Raw genomic sequence first — 22,137 nt, forward strand, 5'->3', positions numbered from 1 at the left:
CTAGTAATGCTAATGCTAATTAAGGTTGATATCTCTGCAGCACTATAACTTGATATTTTTTTAATGACATCATCGCCCTTATTTCTTCTCATTCTTTTGATGCGTGTAGGTCATTTTTTGGATATTTTTACCTAAATCTTTGCACATGGCACCTTTAATGGGTGAGCTGGATCGGATAGTTAAAGGTCCCGTTCTTCGTGATCCCATGTTTTAAACTTTAGTTAGTGTGTAATGTTGTTGTTAGAGTATAAATAATATCTGTAAAATTCTAAAGCTGAAAGTTCAATGCCAAGCGAGATATTATATTTTATTTAACAGAATTCGCCTACATCGAATGACCAGTTTGGAATACATCCCTCTAGTTCCTGCAGTAATGACGTCACTAAAACAGTTTTTTGACTAACCTCCGCCCACATGAATACACAAACAGGGGGGCGTGGTCTTGTTGCACTCCGACGGAGAAGAAGAAGAGCTGCATTTGTGTTTGTCGCCATGTCGTCGAAACGCTGTTATTTTCATCTCTGAGTCCAATCATCTTTGTTTGGCCTTCCCAGGGACACTGTACTTGGAGATTAATGGTTACAATTTATGTTTAACTCGGTCCCCGAAAATTATGATCCACATGTAAAACTATGTGCAGCACATTTTGCTGAGGACAGCTTCCTCAATCTCAATCAGTTTAATGCCGGATTCGCACAAAGATTATTCCTGAAAGATGGAGCAGTTCCCTCTTTGTCTGGAGAAGGCGTTGTTTATGGACCACAACCGGTAAGTGTATTTTATTATTTAAGTTGGTGCGTTTAACAGTTTCTTTAACACGTTTACAGGAGGGCCGCGTGCGCTCAGCTGCTGTCGAATCACAACACAGGAACCGCTGCCACAATCAGAACGCGTTACGTATTTCTGAAGGAGGGACTTTATAGAACAAAGAAGTCATCAGCCCGTTTTTATGACAGTGAAAACAGCGGTATACAGATAGGAGAATTGTGTGAAAATTACTGTGTTCTTTTACACGCGAAACATGAACACATGTTACATTGCACACTGCAACTGCAACTGCAACTGGACAACAGCAACAGCAACTGGCCAGCATGCATGAAAACTCCTTCAATAAAGTTTAAAAAGCATCCCAGGATGTACCTCATGAAGCTGGTTACTAAACAATTAGCGTTATGTTACCTCAAAGTAAAAAATTATTTTTTTTTTAAACAAAATAAAATAATGTTTAATAAAAAACTATTTTAAATATATTAACAATAAATATTTATAAGCAGGATACATTTACTGCCTTTGGCCAGAAAAGCTGTGATAGGCTCCAGCATCCTGCAACCCTACATAGGACAAAAAGTCAAGTCAAGTAACAACATAACAACAAAATAAAATAAATAATTAAAACACCGAGTTCCAATATTTTGTTCAAACTTAATAAAAAACTAACAAAACAAAAAACTTCTGTTAAGTACACAAACTTCCTCGTTATGCTTAACATCGACACCCTGTGGCCATATTGCAAGAATAACTCCACTGTCTCTCTTGATAAATAGAGATCACATTAATTACGCTCTCTGTTTTCATGAGGGAAACCGTTCCTTGGCAACGATTCAGAAACAACATGTGGCGAGATAAAAAAAAAATTGAAATAATGAGCTCTCTGTAATTTTTAATCCTGAATCCTTCACAGTGACCAGGTCAGGTTAGTAGCAGTTCATAGGAAATGATTAAAAGGAGTTCTCCGTGGACTGGAAAATGATTAGAAACAGCCATGTCCAGATGGATGAGGTTCCATCTCTGGGTGTAGGTTTGTTTTGGAAAGCTTATGTTTGTTCGTGCATATTAGTGGCTTGTACAAGTCACATGTGCAAGTTAAAAAGATGTCAACACATCTCTCCCGATGAGATCCGGCCATGTTTAGACAAAGGTGCATTCTCTGTGTCTGACGTCTCATCAGAGAGGTATTTAACTCTGTCCTGTGGTGAAATACTGAAGGTGTGATTAACAGGTCTCTACAAGCAACACAACTAAATTCCTCCAAAACATGGCATCTTTGTCTTCTGATTTTGGACTCAACTTTATTGTAACCTCTTTAACAGTAATTAGAAAGCTGCTATCATACATCCTCAAGTTGGCCAGACACAGAAAAACTGTCTTTCAGTAATAGAGAAAAGTGATTTTGTCATCTGGATATATTTGCCTACTGTTTTTATGACTACTATAAATTCAGACATGCTACTCTTTCCACATGCTGTAAAAATGTTCATTACTTTCATAACATTTCATAACGGTTAAAGGGTGTAAAAATGCTATGCAAGTAAGATTTCGGAAATGTTACTTACTATATATGGTAAAACTGTGATAAATCTAACAGGACATTCACTTTACAGTAAAATACTGTAAACTGTACAATAAAAAAAAACGAAAAACATGAATTGATATTTCCAGAATTCCTTCACATTTTATGGTGTTTTCCTTTAAATAATTGTTTATTCTAAATAGTTTTGGTGTCAGTCATAAAAGGCTAACAGCAATATTGTGAAATATTTCAAAATGTAAAAATGGTCTGATACATTATTAAAATAATGTTTTTATATTTATATAACTTTTAATTAATAATTTAATAAACTGTTACATGTGATATTTAGCAAATCTCAAAATGAATATCGATTTTTATACTGTGTTTATTGGTACTTAAGTTACTTCAATATATATTATTTCAGTATTTTTCTTTATTATATAATATTTCATTATTAATTAAATATACTTTATTTCTTATACAGTGAGGGTTGGTTTACTATGAACAAGTATTCCATTTATAGTAACATTCTGTGTAGCATAATGATCCTAACAGTTTCCCCACTGGACACCTGCCAAAAAGATCTCTATGCCAGCAGAGAGTGAGTGCAGGACCACTCAAAGAGCAATTAAACTGGCCAAAGCGGTTCACAGAACAAGGGAACCATATCACTAAAGCACCATAAGTCAACCCACTCTCCCCAATCCCTGTCTGATATGACTTCCTGTGCCCCACCTCGTCTTCTGCTCTCTCTCTTTCATATTAGCCATCTAAATGATGCTCCAGAGACAGAGGTGGGAGGAAGTGACTTGTGCAGACAGCACACAGATACTAAAGGCTCTAATTTACGCTGTGTGTGTGTGTGCTGGACGGGGGGACACGCCTATGGAAACTGGCTATTGCTAATAACGCTGTGGCTAATTAGGACCCCAGATGGCCCTTGCGCAGTAAATCAAGAACAGACAATACAAGTTGCCGTTTCATCTCACAGCATCAGCCCTTTATTGCAGACTGTGTTCTTTGTTGAACAACAGACTTTTGGCTTGTTATTTAGTCCTGGCTTTTTTTTTTATCTCTGTCTGGAATCTTTATAACTCACAATCCTTGCAAGCAAATACCGTGATATTGGTAAAACTTTTGATGCTATTCAGTGGTAATACTTGGTTACTTTTAAATATACAATTTTCACTCATCTTTTACACAGTACTTCAAAATCTATAACATTCTAAATGTATTAACATAACAAAAACATTAAAAAAGCTTATAATACTACTCCTCCATATTTAAGAAAATTAAACAATAGTTGATTGAATTCAATTGTGTGAATTTCATTAATACATATATGGGTCATATTTCACCTCAAAATAAAAAATAAACTAATAATAATATTTTTTATTGTTATTAATAATAAAACATTGTTGTTTCATTGTTTTTTATTGATTCAGAGTAATATAACAATTTAAATTTACATTTAGTCATTTATCGTACAATTATAATGTAATGTAATAATGTAATGTAATTAATCAACTGCATCTTTATTTTTATACATTTCCCCCAAGATTCTCACTACCGCAATTCATATTTTTATTAAAACTTAATACATTCAACTAAACTAAACTAAATAAATTAAATAAATTCAGCACAACAAAAGCAGAATTTAATTTTGACATTTAATTTTTTGCATTACAATAATTAAGACACACATTACGATAAGCTTACAGTGACATAAAGGGGGTTCAATGTCCTCGACTCTCATGAAATATAATATATATTTATAATTTATATTTATTTATATAAATATAATATAAATTTCCGTTATGCAAGAAATATCTTAATACTATGTATTTTAATTAAATACACCCTACATATTTCTTTTATGAGATTCATACAATAATTCCACAATTGTTCTCATTGACTTAGATATGCTAAGACATATTCTTATCTGCTTGATATGCTGATACTGTCTTAGTTGGACAATTTCTTGGCAATTTCTTTTGTGATATTCACCCTATTAGGAGAAAAGTGGTAAAAGCTCTCCTTGAAAAGTCTAATCTGCCTTCAGACTTTGTGTGCTGGAAGGGTATTTTGGGAAAAGGTGTGTCTAAAAGAGCTTTTATCTCTTCACAAACTCAGATAAACATCACAATCCCACACTGAACACTGAAGAGCCCCTCAGACACAGGACACAAGTGGGGTATTCTTCCCCTCTCCCGTCTGTCATCTTCAAGCTTTTTGTTCACCTCTCCTGAGCCGTCGGCCAGTGCCAAGTCTGTCCATCCAGACACCGAGGCAACTATTCACCCTGCGCTAGTCACGTTGAGGGACGCCAGCCTGGTCCAATCTGACAACTGCCACTGCCAAACCAACTTCTGCCAGCTGACTTCTGCCATAGCAACAATGCTAAAAAGATCATATATTAACATGCAATTACAGCAAGGGTGGATCTTCGAAACTTACTGTTGTGGATGCAAAAGTTAAGCTTTTTAACCTAAACTGCACTGCAAGTGGTTTACATAGGATGTGAATGTTGAATTTATGTATTTTCTGCAGATGATGGCAGCCTGCCCATCACAAATTAGCATTTCCCTCAAAATCCAAATATAGCATAGAAATTAGCAAGTCTAAAATTCCCATCAGCGCCGCAGTTTCACCACGTGCCACTAAGCTCCTGCTTTTAAACTCCCTAAAATTAAGCTCAGGAGTTTATGGTCTCCCAATGAAATTTTTAAGCTGCCTCGTGGCTTATTGGGTTTGAACCCAGAATGGCAGGATGTATATCAAAATCAACAATAACAACCCTTCTGCCAGTTTTTAAATCGGTTTGTTTTCCAGATTTTGGAATATACCGCAGCCGCAAAACAGGTGCTTGGACCTTGACAGAAAAGAGTAAATCAAAAAGCAGGGTTTGATGAAAAACCATTCAGGAATGATTCACGTCTATAATGACCTGTTTTTGCTTGGTTTAAGCTGATGAGGGCATATTTCTGTTGCGTGCTGCACACCTGGGCATCTGGATGACCTCAGAAAACATCTGTCTTAGCATGTGTATGTTAGCATGTATCTTCACTGTACTATATGTCATCTGTTTTTACTGCCTTTAAGCTAACCTGATGAATCATAACTTTAAGTCAGTTCATCTGTGCATAGGGATACTGCAGTTAACACTTAAACAATAGAAAATGTGTTTATTAAAATAAAGCTGACATAATGTATGTGTATATATATATATATATATAAATATATATATATATATATATATATATATATATATATATATATATATATATATATATATATATATATATATATATATATTTTTTTTTTTTTTTTTTTTTTTTTTTTTTTTTTTTTAAGAAAGCTTGTCTTGGCCACAAAGTGGAAAAACAAACAAACAAATAAATAAATAAGCTGAAGTAGTAAAATATGTGACCTTAAAACAATAAAAACTAAAGCTAAAACTTAACCTTAAACTGAACTAAAATAAAACTTTCATATTGAAATTAAGCTGAAATAAAATCAAATATAAATATTAGATGAAAGGCTTAAACTAAAGGAAAATGTAAAATGCTGTCTTGGCAACTAACTGCATTCAAATTTGTAACTAAATTTAATACAAAATAAATAAAACTAAAGCTAAAACTTAAACTTAACTAATATAATGTAAACTTAATAATAATAATAATAATAATATATATAATATATTTATAATTTTACTAAAATTAGTGAAAACTGAAAACAAAAAACAAAAGATAAAATGTAATACTGATAAAAACTATAATAGTATAGAAGTAATACTAAAATAACACCGATATGTTGGATCAGTTCTAGAAAGTCCTTTAGATGTTTGCATTCACACTTCATATGATCATGTCTAAACACCTCATATCTTACATATTTACCCTAGATCTGCAAGATAGTGTTCTTTGTAAGACAGAAAAAAGCCTCTTCTGGTCTTTAGACAATGCATCCAAACCACCTTCTCCGTCTAGACACCTTGTATACCATATCGAATACATACACAAACACACACACACACACACACACACAAACTTGCATGCCCTTATTGATTCCCTCACATCCATCCCTGGAACTAGCAACTGAGAAATAACAGAAAAGAAACCAGCCATTTGGATAGAGGAAGAAAGATTTTCCCTCTCTTCACAGAAGAAAGAGGTGATCCTACCTTGCTGGGAGTTTTTGTGGCTGAGAATCGTCTCTGTTAAGTCCTCGCAATGCGGTTCCTTCACTGCCTCCCTCTCTTCTCCTGGTTACTGTGCTCCTGAAGCGTGGTGGTGTGGTCTGAAGGGGGGTGGCTGGCGAAGAAAAAGAAAGGGAGAGGGTGAGTGAGTGAGTGAGTGAGTGAGTGAGAGAGAAAGGGAGAGCAAAGAATCAAAAGCTCCAGGGTAAAGACGGCGAAACTTGAAACCACCGATGGCCCTCAGACAATCATTTCCCCCTCTCCGTTCTTTCTCCTCCACTCATCAACCTCAGAGTAAATCTCTTCCTGGTGTGTAAGAACAGCCATTTTCCCCCTCCAATCGAGATTCGAAGAAGAAAATGAATAGGAGAATTGTACATCCAGCTGGGCCGTACGTAAAACCTCTCAGCTGACTTCCTTTTTTTTAAACATACTTGCACACAGAAATGCACTCATAACTTTTTTATTTTCCCACACTCGGTTCCCTCTCGTAATAGCATGATTCTTTCAGAGAGAGAAAGCCATGGCAACATTTTTTTAATAAAGAGAAAGGGCTAAGGTCAGGTGCACTGTGGCCGGCCATGAGAGAGTGTCTGACTGAGCATTAGTGGAAGGCTAACAGCCATACTAAAGACAACGGTCTCCTGAGAGGCTCGGAGGACTTGGAACTGGGTGGTGATTACACAGCACACTTTTCATCATCGTCTTCTCGCTACAGTACCTCTGTGTGCTTTTCATTGTTCCTCACGTGCCCGTGCACGCACAAAAAGACATCAACTAAGCACACACACATTTTTTGATTTCATACCAGCCCCGTGTGCAAAAACACCCAATCAGTTTTGTGAGAATGTGCAAAGCATAATAACACTAGAGAGAGAAAAAAAACATTACATTTTATCAAGCTTATATGGGGTTTGAGTTACAAATTTCAAGCTACAATTACTGATTTAAAAAAACAAATCTGGCCAATATAGAGTGGTTAAAGATCTCATGCTATGGCTGATAACCGATAAATGATTGATATTAAAATTCTACATAGCATTGTATTTATTATTGTACTCTATTTAGTAAACAAAAAGAAAAAAAGATGTTTTTAAATGCAACAAGTGAATTTAGGCTTCAAATTACATTTTAATGTGCAGTACAGTATAAAAATTTATATTTTGAGAACTGCTACATTTTTATAGTATATTAGACTTTTAAATCTTTAAAGATTATATAAATAAGAAAAAAATTATATATTTTAAAATACATTAAGTTATCTTAAACTGCAATAATCTTTCATATAACATATGTTTGTTTGTGTGTATTTTCAATCAAATAAATGCAGGCTTGGTGACCATATTAACTAAATAGGACATTTTGCAGTCAGTGGATGGCCAAAGTAGTGTAATTGACACTAATCTTCATGCATCATTCACTTTATTTTTTTTGTTTTTTTAAACAACTAATTTTTAAATTGTATGCCTAATATTACAAAGTATTAGAAAAGATTATCAGTAGTCTTCCTGTTTGTTTTTGTGAAAACCACAGAAATTGTCCCTTAAAATCTACACATGTGCCAGCGCGCCTGTTAGTAATTACTAAAGTGCTCTGAGCCTTTATATTTCCCTATAATCACACACACCCACAAGCTAAACCGCCCGAGACTTCCCGGCCCTCTCCACGCTTCTACTCGTGTTTAACATTACGGTATTCGGCAAGGTCGGAGGTTAAGTGTTGTCAGACCCACTACTGTAGAGCAGCCGTGTTTGTGGGAACAAGCCAATGACAGCGGCTCTAATAGCCAACATCCATACCGAGCTACTGCAGGCCTGCTGGGAGTGCGCTAACACTTTTTCATATTTTATGAAGCTGTTTTTTTAGAAAACGGTGGCAAATGGCACATTTGAAGCTACAGCTAAAACATTCCAGCTATTTCTCTTTTGAAATAGCTGGGCTTCGACTGGGGTGTTGCTACTCTGAATACGGTTGGCTATCACTGGAAACAAATAAAGCTTCACATACACAGCACATCTGTGTATGGTTTTACTCTGCTTTGTAACTAAATCAGTGTGTTCTGCCCAAGAGAGAATGGTGGGAAAATACCACGACAATGTCTTTGTTCAAGTAAAATAGGTCTATTGTTAGCGGACCTTCACGGTTCTGCGGAGGTTGCATGTTCCCCCAGCTGCTGCTCCTCTAATTCTCTCTTTCTCATCTGCTTTTACCTGGTTTAACAGAAAGAAAAAGACACAAAAAAGACCTCTTTCTCCCACAGCAGGTGACCAGGTCAACCATATGAGTGTTGACACATAGCGACACTACAAGGGTGTAGAAATTAACATGGAGAAACCATGTGTCTCTATTTGAAGAGAGGGAAAAAGGGAAAGAAAGATAATGGTGTCTTACGCAGTATTATGACCAATAAAGAAGTGTCCAGATGCTGGCATTTAAAGCACACGTGATCCAGAGAGGTTAGCAAACTGACCTTTTGGATTGTCCAGTGATCATTAACCTGGCAGTGAAGGGAACATGCTGTCCATGGCCACAATCAACATTGCAACATGGCAAAGTTTGAAAGGTTATCGCTCAAAATAGCTCATAGTCTTGACCTGACAGACAAACAAATCTTTTAACCACAAAAAATGTCAAAGTGCAATGAATTGTAGCACCACTGTATCTTTATTTTTTAGTCCTAAGCAATTTAGCTTTTTTTGAACATATTATTGAGGAAATAAAACAATGCAAATGTTTATTATGGTAGTTATTTTTTCCCTGCATTGATTTATTAATTATTAAAAGTTTTGCAGTCGACCAGGTATATTGTATGTTTTTAAGTCTCTTACCATCACAAATGAATAGAAAGCATTTATATGCAATAAAAATATTTTGTAACATTATAAATGTCTTTTTTATAAATGTCAATTTAATGCATCCTTGTCGAATAAAAGTATGAATTTCTTTCAAAATAAAAAATATAAAAAATACCTCAATCTTCTGAACGGTAGTATGTACCTTTTGATGAGCAGATTGATTTTATTGACTTTGGAAAAACTGATACTCCTGATACTAATACTGTATTGAAAAAACTTATTGACAACCAAAAATATTAATTGTGTTTCAACAATAGTGATTTTATTACTTAAAGTGTTAGTTCAACCAAGCATGAAAATTCGTCCATCTTCTACTCACCCTCGAAGCATCCTAGGTGTGTGTGACTTTCTTCTTTCAGAATAATCCAATTGGAGTTATATTAAAAATTGTCCTTGCTCTTCCAATCCTTTCAATAGGAGTAAGCGGGTGTTTGTTGTCAACAGTTCAGTTTACAAAAAGTAAACATGTCTGTAATAAAATGTCCCTTTTTTCTTATCTGTTGTTTATTAGGGTTGTATGTTAGATATAATGCTGTTAAATTAATTTTCAGTTTAATGAGTCTCTCCATGATGGTGTTTAGTGCTTGTGTGAATGACACTGTGCACCTTCTATGTATCTTATTATTTAAATGCTGCTTGTGATGGACTTTGTTTCATCACATGACTTTCTCATCACCACCTGCTTTTGGTGGTTACCAGTGTATTTCAATGGTACAAAACAGATTTCAGTACTTTATGGTGTTACCATATTTTTTACGGTATAATTCTGGCAAGCACAGCTGCAGGTTTTTTGCCATATGTAATCAACACTTTTTTTCTCACTTCTGCTGACTGTTGGTAACTGGAAGACGTGCAGGTAGATGTTGTAGTCCGTCATTGCTACATGGTTAGTGACGAGCACGGAGAGAGAACAAAACAAAACACTGGTCACGAATTAGAAGCAAAAAACTATAACTGATTGGATTATTCTGAAAGAAGAGTCACATTCACCTAGGATGTTTTTGAGGGTGAGTAGAATTGGATGAATTTTTATTTTTGGGTGAACTAAACTTTTAATTAGCATCAAAAGTAATGTACATCAAAGTTTTAAAGTAGAAAAATCTTTAAAATTTAAAAACAGCAAGCCCAAAATCGTTGTTTTATATCGTAAAAAACCAAAGCCAAATTTAAACACTGATCTAGATAGGAGAGCGATTTTGTTGGAAAAACATGTAGGTGGTGCTATGATGTTGGAAATCTGGCAATATTAGGAAGCCATCCATTGACTTTAATGGCTCTGAAGACATGAGAGCAGGCTCTTTTCCCATGCCCTATCAGCTGAGCTGTGGTAAATTAGGACAGATAAGCAGAGACCATTCAGCAACTGAGAGAGATGAGTTTGTAAGAGAGAAGGACATGGGCTCCAGGACATTAGCTAAATGCATGCTAATAAATCTGACTATCAACGACTGTCACTGGACTGTATGCCATGACTACTGCTGACTGCAGGGATTAGGGCAATGTCAAGGGCAAGACATCTTGGAAGGGAAAGAAAATACTGACATCACAAAAATACTAAAACAGGGAGTAAATTGCAGAATGTATGCCTGGTCAAAGGAGACTGACTGCATGTCCATCAGTCACTACAGATCTCACTGCTCATTTCTCTATTTTTTACAGTGACATTATATCCAACCTGGGAGCCATATTAGCCATGGAAGTCATTTATGCCATGGAAGAAGTAAACAACTCTGCAAATGAGGACAGATGCAACTGGAGGCCAAAGCAAAGAACGATTAAGCAAATTAGCTCTTGAAATAGTTCTTCAGTTCACTGCTGCCTCAGATATTTTAATAGTCTGGTTACATCTAGATGTGCACACTGTAATTATTTTCTGTCCTTTAGAATTTTTGCTTCTCAGGTTGTACAATATTATAATGAACTTTCATAAAATAATCCAAGACTGACAATAATGCCCTATATACCAAATGTTTTCATACAAAGAACCCCCAAATATAAAAATTCCCTAAACTCTCAGGAAAAAGTTACAGTTGTCGCTGGGGTGGTAGCCTTTCAAAAGGTATTATATTACACCATTTACTAATATGTACCTTTGAATTACTAATATGCACCCTTTATGGAAAAATATTGAGAGAGTGTACCTTTTCATAAGTTACCACTGCAGATGACAGTTTTAACACTTTTTTTTTTCTGAAGACGTACTGTACAAGGCCACCTTACTAAAATATACTGTAACAGTAATGATATTTTTTCATATATATTTTCTAGTGCTGTCAAATTGATAAACAAACAGGCTACATTCTTGAATAAAAAAAACTACATTCCGTGACACAAAAACAGTATTTTTTTATAAAATTGTAGTCGATTTTAGTGTCCCCAATGACACTCTGAAATACTGCAAATGGAGTGATATAAATGGTGAAACAGTTGCAGCTCTGTTATCACTAAAATATACTATAAACACTGCTCTCAGCCAGTCTGATTCGAGGACCAGAAAGAACATTTACATGTGTGTGAGCATGCCATAATGGGAGGCTGTTTGGCTGTGGTTGAGCCCAGTGTGATGAAGCTCCAGTGGTTCCAGTGCTATACATAGCACTGACTCGCTGTTCCCCTCTCTCTCGCTCGTTCCCGCTCTGGGCTGTGAAACAGCAAGGATGACTCTTGCTTAGCATCCTCTCCAACACTGTGTGCTGGCTTCCCTCCCTGAGGACTGTATATGTCCTCATTCCCCAAAGAACTCCATTTCTCATAATTCTCCTAACAATTATCATCCCCCAGTTCACATAACATATAGACACGAATGTCCATGACTTAATGCACTTTTCCTTCTAATTTTCTTCAGTTCTTTTAAATGGCAAATGACAGCAAGGGCAGATTTTCCTGGAGCATTTAAAGAACTAGTAGGCCAGCAGTAATACATGAAAGACACTTGTCCTCTTTTCTGTTCAAGTCCATCTATCGTCTTAAATCCATCTTGGTCTTTCCACTGAATGCTCCTGAAACTTGGAGTGTTGATTGAAAAAAAAAAACAGCTTAAGACTGACTCATAATAGAGGAAGATCTGAAGAGAGGGAGGTTACGCTTCATTGCAGCCATTGCATTTTTAATCAAACTTTACAAGGTCAGAATTCCCAGAGACTGTGCTTAGACTTGAATACTAGCTGGATAACGCATATTGCAGTGGATACCGCATATTGCAGTAAATACTGCATACTTATGCTATCTTTAAAGGTAGCATGTGAAGCAATATGCTCTAGGAAACAATAAATGTTCCTTTAATTAGTGTTTCATGCAGTTAACAAATTTGCTCTTTTGATCCAATTTGTGCAAAAAATATTTTACATTGGGGTAGCTATCTGCACATTTGACCAAATTTACATGCATACAGAAAATGTACATATATATTTCAGTTATTTTCAGTATATTTCAGATAACATCTTATACATGCATACATACATGCATATTATACACATCTCAAAGCTTAATGTAAACTGCTTGGTAACCAGCATTCTTCAACTCAATTCTATTTGTGTTCAACAGGGGGGAAAAAAACCATTTAGGTTTGGAAGAACATGCTTTCACTTTTGAGTGAACTATTCCTTGAGCACAGTCCAGGTCTCTAGCTTTAGATGACAGAGATAAAATGGCTAAAGCCCTCTGGGAAAGATAACCAGAGACCTAATCTACTGAATCATCATGCAGGCAGCCACAGTTATATAACAGTCTCACAGTGAGGATGAACAGCAAAGGACAGCTGTATATGTATAAGGACAGCAAAGGTGGAAGATCAGGAGCAAGGGTGCAATTTCACAACCTTAAACACAAATCGGATATGATCCGATGGTTCATCCCAATCTACGTCCGTAGTTTAGCTTTAACTCAGCAGGCCTCCCAGCATGCAAGATCAAGTCTCTCCTAAAGCCTCAAGATGGAAAACATTCAAACAGCATCAGTTTTCAGCTTTTCGTACGAAATAACAAAGTTGAACAGGGTGTAAAATATAAAGCTGAAACCTTTTCTTGCTTTCCTTCACAGTTTCATTAGTAAAGACAAGCAACTGTTTCATGCAGTGGATAAAAAGCTAATCTAATTAGCCAGTGTGTTGTCAGGCATCTTTGATGATTAGACCTTATGCTGGCCCTTATCAAAGAGGGTTTCTAAATTCATTAGTGAGGACCGTAACAAACACACACCCTGTCATGCTTGTCCTTGCCGTCAGCAGCGTCTTAACATTACGAAAAGATCCATTTAGAGATTTGTCCACTGCCTGTCGCTTTTAATTAAACAGACCCTTTATTTCTTCAGGTCATTAGCTCAATCAATAGACTTTATATTGAAATTAAATTAAGCAAATACATAATCTGTTGTTCTGTGCACAACTCAAAATAGGATTTGAAGTATTGCAAAGTCACTATATGCCAGTCCTGTCAAGGAAGCACTGCAGAGATTAGAGCAGATTGTGTCAGACATCTGCCGTGACGAAAACACTTGGCACGTGGCAAGGAGGCTGCCACAGAGGAAAGAGAGCTTAACAAAGGAGGCAATCACAGCGAGGGGCTTTGTGTGGAAGTGGAGGAAGGGTAGGCGCTCCTATTCAAGTCAATTATGTTTTAGTGGATGCTATTGGTGTTGCCATCTAATGACAGCCCCTCCCAACTCTTTTCGCCCCACCCTCTTATCAACTGAGCACAAAAGGGGAGAAACAGAGACGACAAAGAAAGGATGCTTCATTCCCATTTTCATGCAATTGCTAAAAGCTTTGGATACCTAGGATTTGGCGCACTTGCATAATCGCGTGTCATTACACATAATTGTTTTCAAAAACCCTATCCCCTCTATTTCCAGTGATTTCCTGTCCACTAAATACTGTTCCTGTCAACAAAGTCAGACGACAACAAAACAAAACAAAATGAATGCATTAAAAGACTTAATGCATTAAAAGGCATGCATTTTTCCAGTATTTGTACCTGTGAACTGAAACCATGGCCAGTGTTAGTGACAAAAATAAATGGATTAAAAGACAAAATAAAATTATTATAAAAAAAAAATTATCTAAAAAGACAATGCATTAAAAGTGATGCATTTTTTTAATAAAATAAAAATATACAATGATATTTTACATTTACATTTAGTCATTTAGCAGATGCTTTTATCCAAAGCGACTTAGAAATGAGGACAATGGAAGCAATCAATATCAATTAAAGAGCAATGATATGCAGGTGCTATTACAAGTCTCAGTTAGCTTAGAAGCAGTACACATAGCAAGGTTTTTTTTTATTATATAATAAATAAAAAGAAAACAGATAGAATAGAAAAAGAACAGAGCAAATGAGTGCTGGGTTTTTTTTGCTTTGGTTAATTGTATAATAAAAAGAAATCAAACAGATAGAATATAAAAAGATAATAAAGCTAATCTTAGGAAGTTTTTTTTTAAAAGAATAGAATTAGAATAGAGAATGCTAGAGTTAGAGGGTCAAATAAAGATGGAAGAGATGTGTTTTTAGACGACTGAGTTAGGGAAGTCATTCCACCAGGAGTGAACATTTAATTTAAGAGTCCATGAAAGTGATTTTGTTCCTCTTTGCGATGGCACCATAAAGCAATGTTCACTTGTAGCTTCTTAAGCTTCTAAAGGGGCTCTTAAGTCCGATGTAATGAATTTAGGTTAAGGGGTGCAGCAGAGCCAGTGGTGGTTTTGTAGGCAAACATTGATGCCTTGAATTTTATATGAGCATTAATTGGTAGCCAGTGCAAATTGATAAACAGAGGTGTGACATTCATTCCTTTCAGCTCATTAAAAATGTATCTTGCTGCCGTAATCCAAAATTACTTAAAGGTATGCATTTTGATTGCATATTTGTGACTCAGAACTGAACCTATGACCTTGGTATTGCAAAAGGTAATAATAATTATAATTATAATAATATTAACCATAATGATATATACTGTATGTATGTATGTGTATATATATATGTATGTATGTATGTATATGTATATATGTATACGTATACATACACACACACACACACACACATCCTATTCACAACCAAAGACTAGGTTACAAATTAAAACCATGCATGACATGTCAAACACTGAAAGGAAGTAACTGAAAACATTCTCTACACAACACATGTGCAGAGAGCCCAGCTGTATGAGTACTGTACAACTACTACCAGATTGTAGTTTATTGTTGCTATAGTGTGTGTTTGACAGCATCCTGTAATTCACAGACTCTTCCTGTTCGCTCAACATTATGAAAGCTCATCCAACTACCAGTCGGCATTGTTTATTGGATAGAGTAGATTAACAGGCTCCAGATCAACTGGAAGGGCATCATAAACCCACAACCCATCATTCTCTGCTGACACAGCCTGCCAGTCATATTTCACAGAAAATCACACCACCAAGAGGATATTATGCTGACTGTCTGTTAGGCCAGCAGTTCTGCTTTTCAAATGAGCAGCTTTGGGATTTGCCGATCATCAGTAAAGCATGCAAATGAGACACATGGCTGGATAAACCAATGTTACAGCTTTCAGATTAAAACGGCGTTCTTCTAAACAACAGCAAAGCAATTTCAGTAGCCTAAATGAAATGTGTAAATTTGGTAGAAAACACAAAAATAAAACAAACACACACACACACACACACACACACACAAATGAAACTAACCAATAAACATACATATATATATATATATATATATATATATATATATATATATATATATATATAATAAAACACAAGTGATGCTTTAAATACTTTTTAAAACAAAACAAACAAACAAACAAAAAATCACAAAAAAACACAAATGATTTAAAACACCTCTCAAATGTTTAAATAGGCACTTTTGTGAATTACAAACAAAATACACATTGCTTAAACATTCTGAGTGAGTGACAAATGAAAAGAACATTTTTATCAGTAACAGGAAGGTTCTTACCTCATATATATCAGGTCTATGATTAACAGTAATCGTTTTTCAGTAAGATGAGTCAGAATGTTCGGTAGCTGGATGCCTGTGGCTAAACTTGTGAACATTTTAAATAATCACTGCAGGTCACAGCTTTAGATAAGCATCAGCTATCAGCATTAGTCAGGGCGCTGAGTCAGAAAGTTATCAGTCAGTTTATGTCCTACAAGAACATAGATCACATATGAATTAAAGGTACGTCATCTGTAATATTTATGTCCTGTTTGTTCCATCTTCCATGTGATACACATGTCTAACGCCTTGTCTGTGAATAATCAAGGGAGTTCTAGAAAACAGGAATTTTTGCTTCCAGCTCTTTTGTGTCTTGCGTCTTAACAGGAGAAGACCACACCTTTACAAGCTTCAACTGTCTGAAAAATAATGGTGCTATTGTGTCATTTGACAGCCTTCTAATGCTGTTCAACGGACTTTTCACGCTCCAGACTTCAAATTTAAAGCCCTGTTGAGATCTAATTTATTAACACCTTCCTATTTTCATTTATACTATGTGAATTACTGTGAATGAAGAAATCAAATTGAAAAATGAATCTTAAAAGGCTGCGTTGATAATAAACAACTGTATCTTTCGATTAACACCAATACGTGTCCATAAAAATAGTTAATTACAATTTACAATGGATTATTTTAAGCAATTATTATGCAAGTAAATTTTTCTATACTTAGAATATTGTGCCTTTAGCATAGCAACAATGCTAATGGCATACAAAAACTCACTGGGTACTGGCTGCTGCATTCTCAAATTTCTCAATAAGCTGAATCTTTGAGAGAGATTTTTTTTTTTTAAATCAGAGCCTGATGACTCACAGAGAATGTGCTGAATCTCTCGTCTATTCAATAAAAATCCCTCACTGCATGAGTGTGGGTCAGCCGGATGAATGGAGAAAAACAACACAGGCTTGAGAGAGAGAGAGGGTGAGAGAAAAAGGAAATCATCTTGACTTACCACAGTCTAAATATGAAATGAAAAATATGGAACAAATGATGGCTAATGCACATGCAGTCCGCAAAAACCAGCTAGTCAGGTTTTATAACAATCAGTACAGTCCACTCACAGAACTATGAAGGGTGCTAGAGAGGCTAATGCCGCCATTTAAGGTCTTTTCTTATCATCCTACTCTAATTCCCTCAGACTTGGCCCGTGGCGTGATTTGTGTCTTTGTAGATCATAGGGATTAGGATTAAATGATATGAAAAGGATTGAAGAAACTTTATGTGTTATTGGTAAACGGGGCCCAGAACTACCTTTGAAAAAAGACAATCAGCTTCCTGTACACTGTCATTGTCAACATGAGCGACTCATGTTTGGTCATGTGATCAGATGCTGTAGTTTCTCCCTGCTTCTGTTCTGCAGCCAGTATTTAGTTTAACATCACTGTTTACTTCTGTTCTTGCTAATTACACTGTGACAGTATTGATATTCCTCATACATTCTGAACAGGACTGAATGCAGACCCATAATTCCAAATAGGCCATTTTCTGCAATGAAGTAAAAAAGAAACATCTTAATTAAGACCAAATCTGCTTTCAAAAAAGGTACCTGCCAGCAAATGCAACACATTCATAGCTGTTGAATCCAAGTTTTGGCCTCCTTAAGCTTTCTGACAAGGTTTTGCCCGAAACAATTAAAAGGAAATGTTCCAAGGAAGGATTAAACTATGAGATTACATTCACTTTAATGGCAGCAGGAAATAATACAGTGCCTCTAAAACGGGTCACTCAAACATGGCCTGAAAGATCATTTTAAGTGTATCTTTGTTCACTAAGAACTCACTACAGTTGATTATACAATTCTCTTTCATATAATTTGGTTTTCAATTGGTCTGCTGGGTCAGTACACACATTACTAGTTCTAGGCAGACCAGGCCTGGACTGGCAGTTTTGAGATATTCTTGATCTCACACTCTTTTGGAAATCACCCAACAGACAGAATCGGCAACAGAAGGTGGTAGAGGGATGAAGCAAGCTTCCTACAACATATGGCAAGCACTCATGGAGCCTGAAGTGGACCAGACCACCAATTTACAAAGCAGTAAGTGGAGAGAATTACATGATGCTGTACATCTGAGAAGCATGGAAACACAAAACAGATCAGCACACTCCTCCTACCATTCTATGCTAATTACAAATGTGGGCCTTTGGGCTAACCGGAAGACCTTACCACCAAAATCAGGCTATTATTACACAATAAACAGATTAACAATTGTTGTGACTGTGAACAATTAAAACATTAAACATGCCATGCTTTCCTTATATTTTAATTCTTGATTTGACATTACAGTTGCATGTGCAACTTGGAATAGATGTTCCAATAAAGCACTCATGAGTTTTGACATTAGACAAGAAAGTTTGAATAACAAATGTTTAAGTCTACTCACCTAGATATTCATTCCAATATGCTTCCAATATGCAAAAAGTTTTTTTACAGCCTCTTAAGAATATGCTGTTGCTTGATCTTTTCAACAAATTTCTATAGGGGGAGAAAAGGCTTCAAAGGTTGTTGAGATTCTTCAAAGGTGACCTGGTTTTCTAGTTACTGGCCCTCCAAATACATTGCTGTACTTGCAAATGTCAGCCTGTCCAATTAAGTCTGCATTAATGTTTTTGGGGTCACTGCACTTCAGCAGGGAAAGAATATGATGTTCCAGAAGCGTTACCACAGGCCACCAATGCAGAGACTCAGCAATCATGAGCTGACAGAGTGAGATGAGACATCTCAGTAAAGCCGAGTTGAATACTTCCATCATAACGCAACTTCAGGCTAATTATGTAAACACACTGTCACAAGTATTCAAACACATACTATGGTGCGTCATCACCTGGGAGGGAATCGAGACTAAAAAGCTTTTTAATTAGTCCTAAGGGAGAAGGCAGAGAGCGTCTTGGAGTCTGGTTTAGTCCTACAATTCTCAACCAATCTACAGAGGAAGGAGGATTTGTAATGCCATTCAAATCCTAATGGGTCTGTATCCTCTGTGACGGATAATACTGTCTGCAGAGCTTGGACTCCTATCCAATAGATTGCTTGCTGAGTGCCAGAAAAGGACCTGGGACCCTTTAGAGATTAACATTACATTAGCATTGATATATACTGTAACATTAGGCCTAATTATCTGAGCTCATAAATATGACTCATTTCTTGTTAAAGCTGTACATTTAATACCTGTGGGTTTCAGTTCATCATGTAAAAGCTGAACTGTAGAGGTTTAACTAAACATTAAGTAAAAATATTCATGCTACTTTGTAGCAACAGAAGCTGAAGGAATATATGTGGCTGCCACTTTAATTGTTGTCAAAATCGTATTATTCATGCATCTAGGCTGCATGAGTGCTGAAAAATAACACAATGAACTTCATAGTTTCATTGCAGAGCCTTATAAAAGTCTTTGTGATATCACAAATACATGACACCATTTGATAAACAAGAGTATCATCTGTTCTACTGCACATCTGTTTTCATTACAATTAATGCTCGTCACAAAGCTCATGCTGCGTGTCTGGAACTGCTCACTCATTCACAATTCACTACAGAAAAGAGTGTCATACTACTAAAGAGCAAGTGTGACCGCACAACTGTTTATAACATTTCTAATAAATGTTTATTGAGCCCAAAATCAGAGTATTAGAATGATTTCTGAAGGATCATGTGAAGAAGGAGTAATAATGCTGAAAATTCGCTTTGGATAAAAGCATCTTGAATAATGAATAAATGTAAATGTTAAATAGAAAACACATCTCAAATATTTTACAATTGAACAGTTTTAACAGATTATTTTTATCAAATAAATGCAGCTTTAGTGAGCATTTAGTGTCTTTACATTACATTCCTCTTTTTACTCAAAACATTTTTGAACTATAGCATATTTAAAAATAAATAAAAATGAATAAATACATAAAACCCTATATATTGCCATATCATATGATTTTTTTAGATCGTCACAATATGTTCAAAAATATAAGATCTATTAGGTTCTTCTTTTTTCAAACCTATTATAGTAATAATATATGGAATTTTCTATTTTAATTTGTATTTTGTACAAAATATTTTTATTAGCATTTATTGATAAATTAATTAATTCCATTTTAGTAATTTAACCTGTTTTATTTCAGTAAGTTAAAAATACTTATACTTTAAGTAATTTAAGCTTTATTTCAATTAACAACAGCATTTCAGGTTAATATTTGTCAGTCATCAGTTGTATAATCAGTGGCATTATGGGTTTAAAACAGCAAACAACTGTATGAATATGTAGGAATGAAGTCATTCACACATGACTACAAAAGTTCTGACACCCCACACTGTGGATGATATGGAAATGTGGGAGATATTTTCAATCTGTTTTCAGCTCTATAAAGAACAGAATGGGATGATAAGCTCTACCAGGTTCTAGGTTGAAAACTGATACGCATTTTTATCTGCTGTTCCAGAATCATTCAGTTGAATAGTTTAATTCCAGCTGAATAGTTCAATCATTCCAGTTGAACAGCTTGTCACACTTGGGCTATCATTGCCATACTACCATTCTCCTGTGGACCTCAGAGAGTCACTATCTGGAGGTCAGTCAATCAGATTCACATGCACACTGCAACTGACTGATTGGTCAAGGCTAGTCAGCTGATTCGCCAAACCATCCAGTGTAGGTGAAACAACCACCGCATGATCCAAATAGGGATTAACACCCTTGGATGGTGCCAGTCATTTCCTATTGGTGTGGAGTAGACAGCGACGGGAGTTAAAAGGGTTAAGATCCAGTTGAGTGTGATCTGTTGTGGGTTTGGCAAATCTTTTGGCAGGCCACCTGGTCCCCTGTGCTAAACGGGCCAAAGACAGAGGCAATCTGTCTCATCTATGAGCCACCATGCTCAGATGTCCACTGCGTTTATAAAATATGCATAAGTAACTATTTCTATGCAAGATAAATGCAATCCAGAGTAAACAGGTTCTGGGTGCATTGAAAGAATCATTGAGCCCTAGGGAAATAAATGCACCTGATTCCAAACAATCTCTATCTGTCATGTCTCACTCTTTCACTTCATCTTTGCTTTTTTTTTCCCACTTATTCAAGTGTGGCTCTCTGTGCAATAATTAAAATATACAAGTAACATATGCATTTTCTATTCGTTTTTTTTTTTAAACCTAACAAACTATTTTTTTTTTATGTTTTGCTCGAAAAGTGTGTTTGTATGTTTATATTTATTTAAAATAAATGCCAGTTGAAATTGTTATTTAAGTAATATTTATACAAGTATTTATTCATATTTTGTTATAGCTTTATATTTTCAGTTTTCATTTTAATATTAGTTTAGGTTTTGTGCTTTTTGTCATTTTGTATTATTTATCTTTCATTTTTATTTCATTTACATCAACCTAAGCTTATTTTAAGTTTCTTCATTGTAAATCTCTTATTTTAGTAACATTTATGTACTAATATAGTATTTATTAACATTTTGACACTGGTTTTTTATATTTTTTTATATTTATATTTTCATTATAATATTAGTCTGTTTAACTTTTAGTAAATTTACCATTTCAACTTAAGCTTCTTTTATTTCAGTAGCTTTCTTCAAAATAAACACCAGTTGGATCAGTTTTGTTTTAATATTATTTCTATACAATGATAGTATTTATTAATATTTGTTTAAAAAAATAATTGATTTCTATATAACTATATATATATATATATATATATATATATATATATATATATATATATATATATATATATATTTAGTTTTAGTCATTTATGTACTTTTTGAATTTAAGTTTTAGTCATTTATGTAATTTTTTAAGTTCAACTAT

At 35.2% G+C, this 22,137-nt stretch overlaps 1 protein-coding gene across 1 annotated transcript in view; it reads right to left on the minus strand.

The window, feature by feature from the left end:
- LOC132126530 (pleckstrin homology domain-containing family A member 6-like) overlaps window positions 1-22,137 on the minus strand; it is a 97,444-nt gene that overhangs the window by 72,520 nt on the left and 2,787 nt on the right. Inside the window, exon 2 of the mRNA XM_059537812.1 lies at window positions 6,474-6,603. The gene's annotated coding sequence lies outside the window, so the exon portion shown is untranslated. The remainder of the gene's footprint in view (window positions 1-6,473; window positions 6,604-22,137) is intronic.

The sequence above is a fragment of the Carassius carassius genome, chromosome 44 (genome assembly GCF_963082965.1).
Source record: "Carassius carassius chromosome 44, fCarCar2.1, whole genome shotgun sequence".
NCBI classification, from domain to species: domain Eukaryota; kingdom Metazoa; phylum Chordata; class Actinopteri; order Cypriniformes; family Cyprinidae; genus Carassius; species Carassius carassius.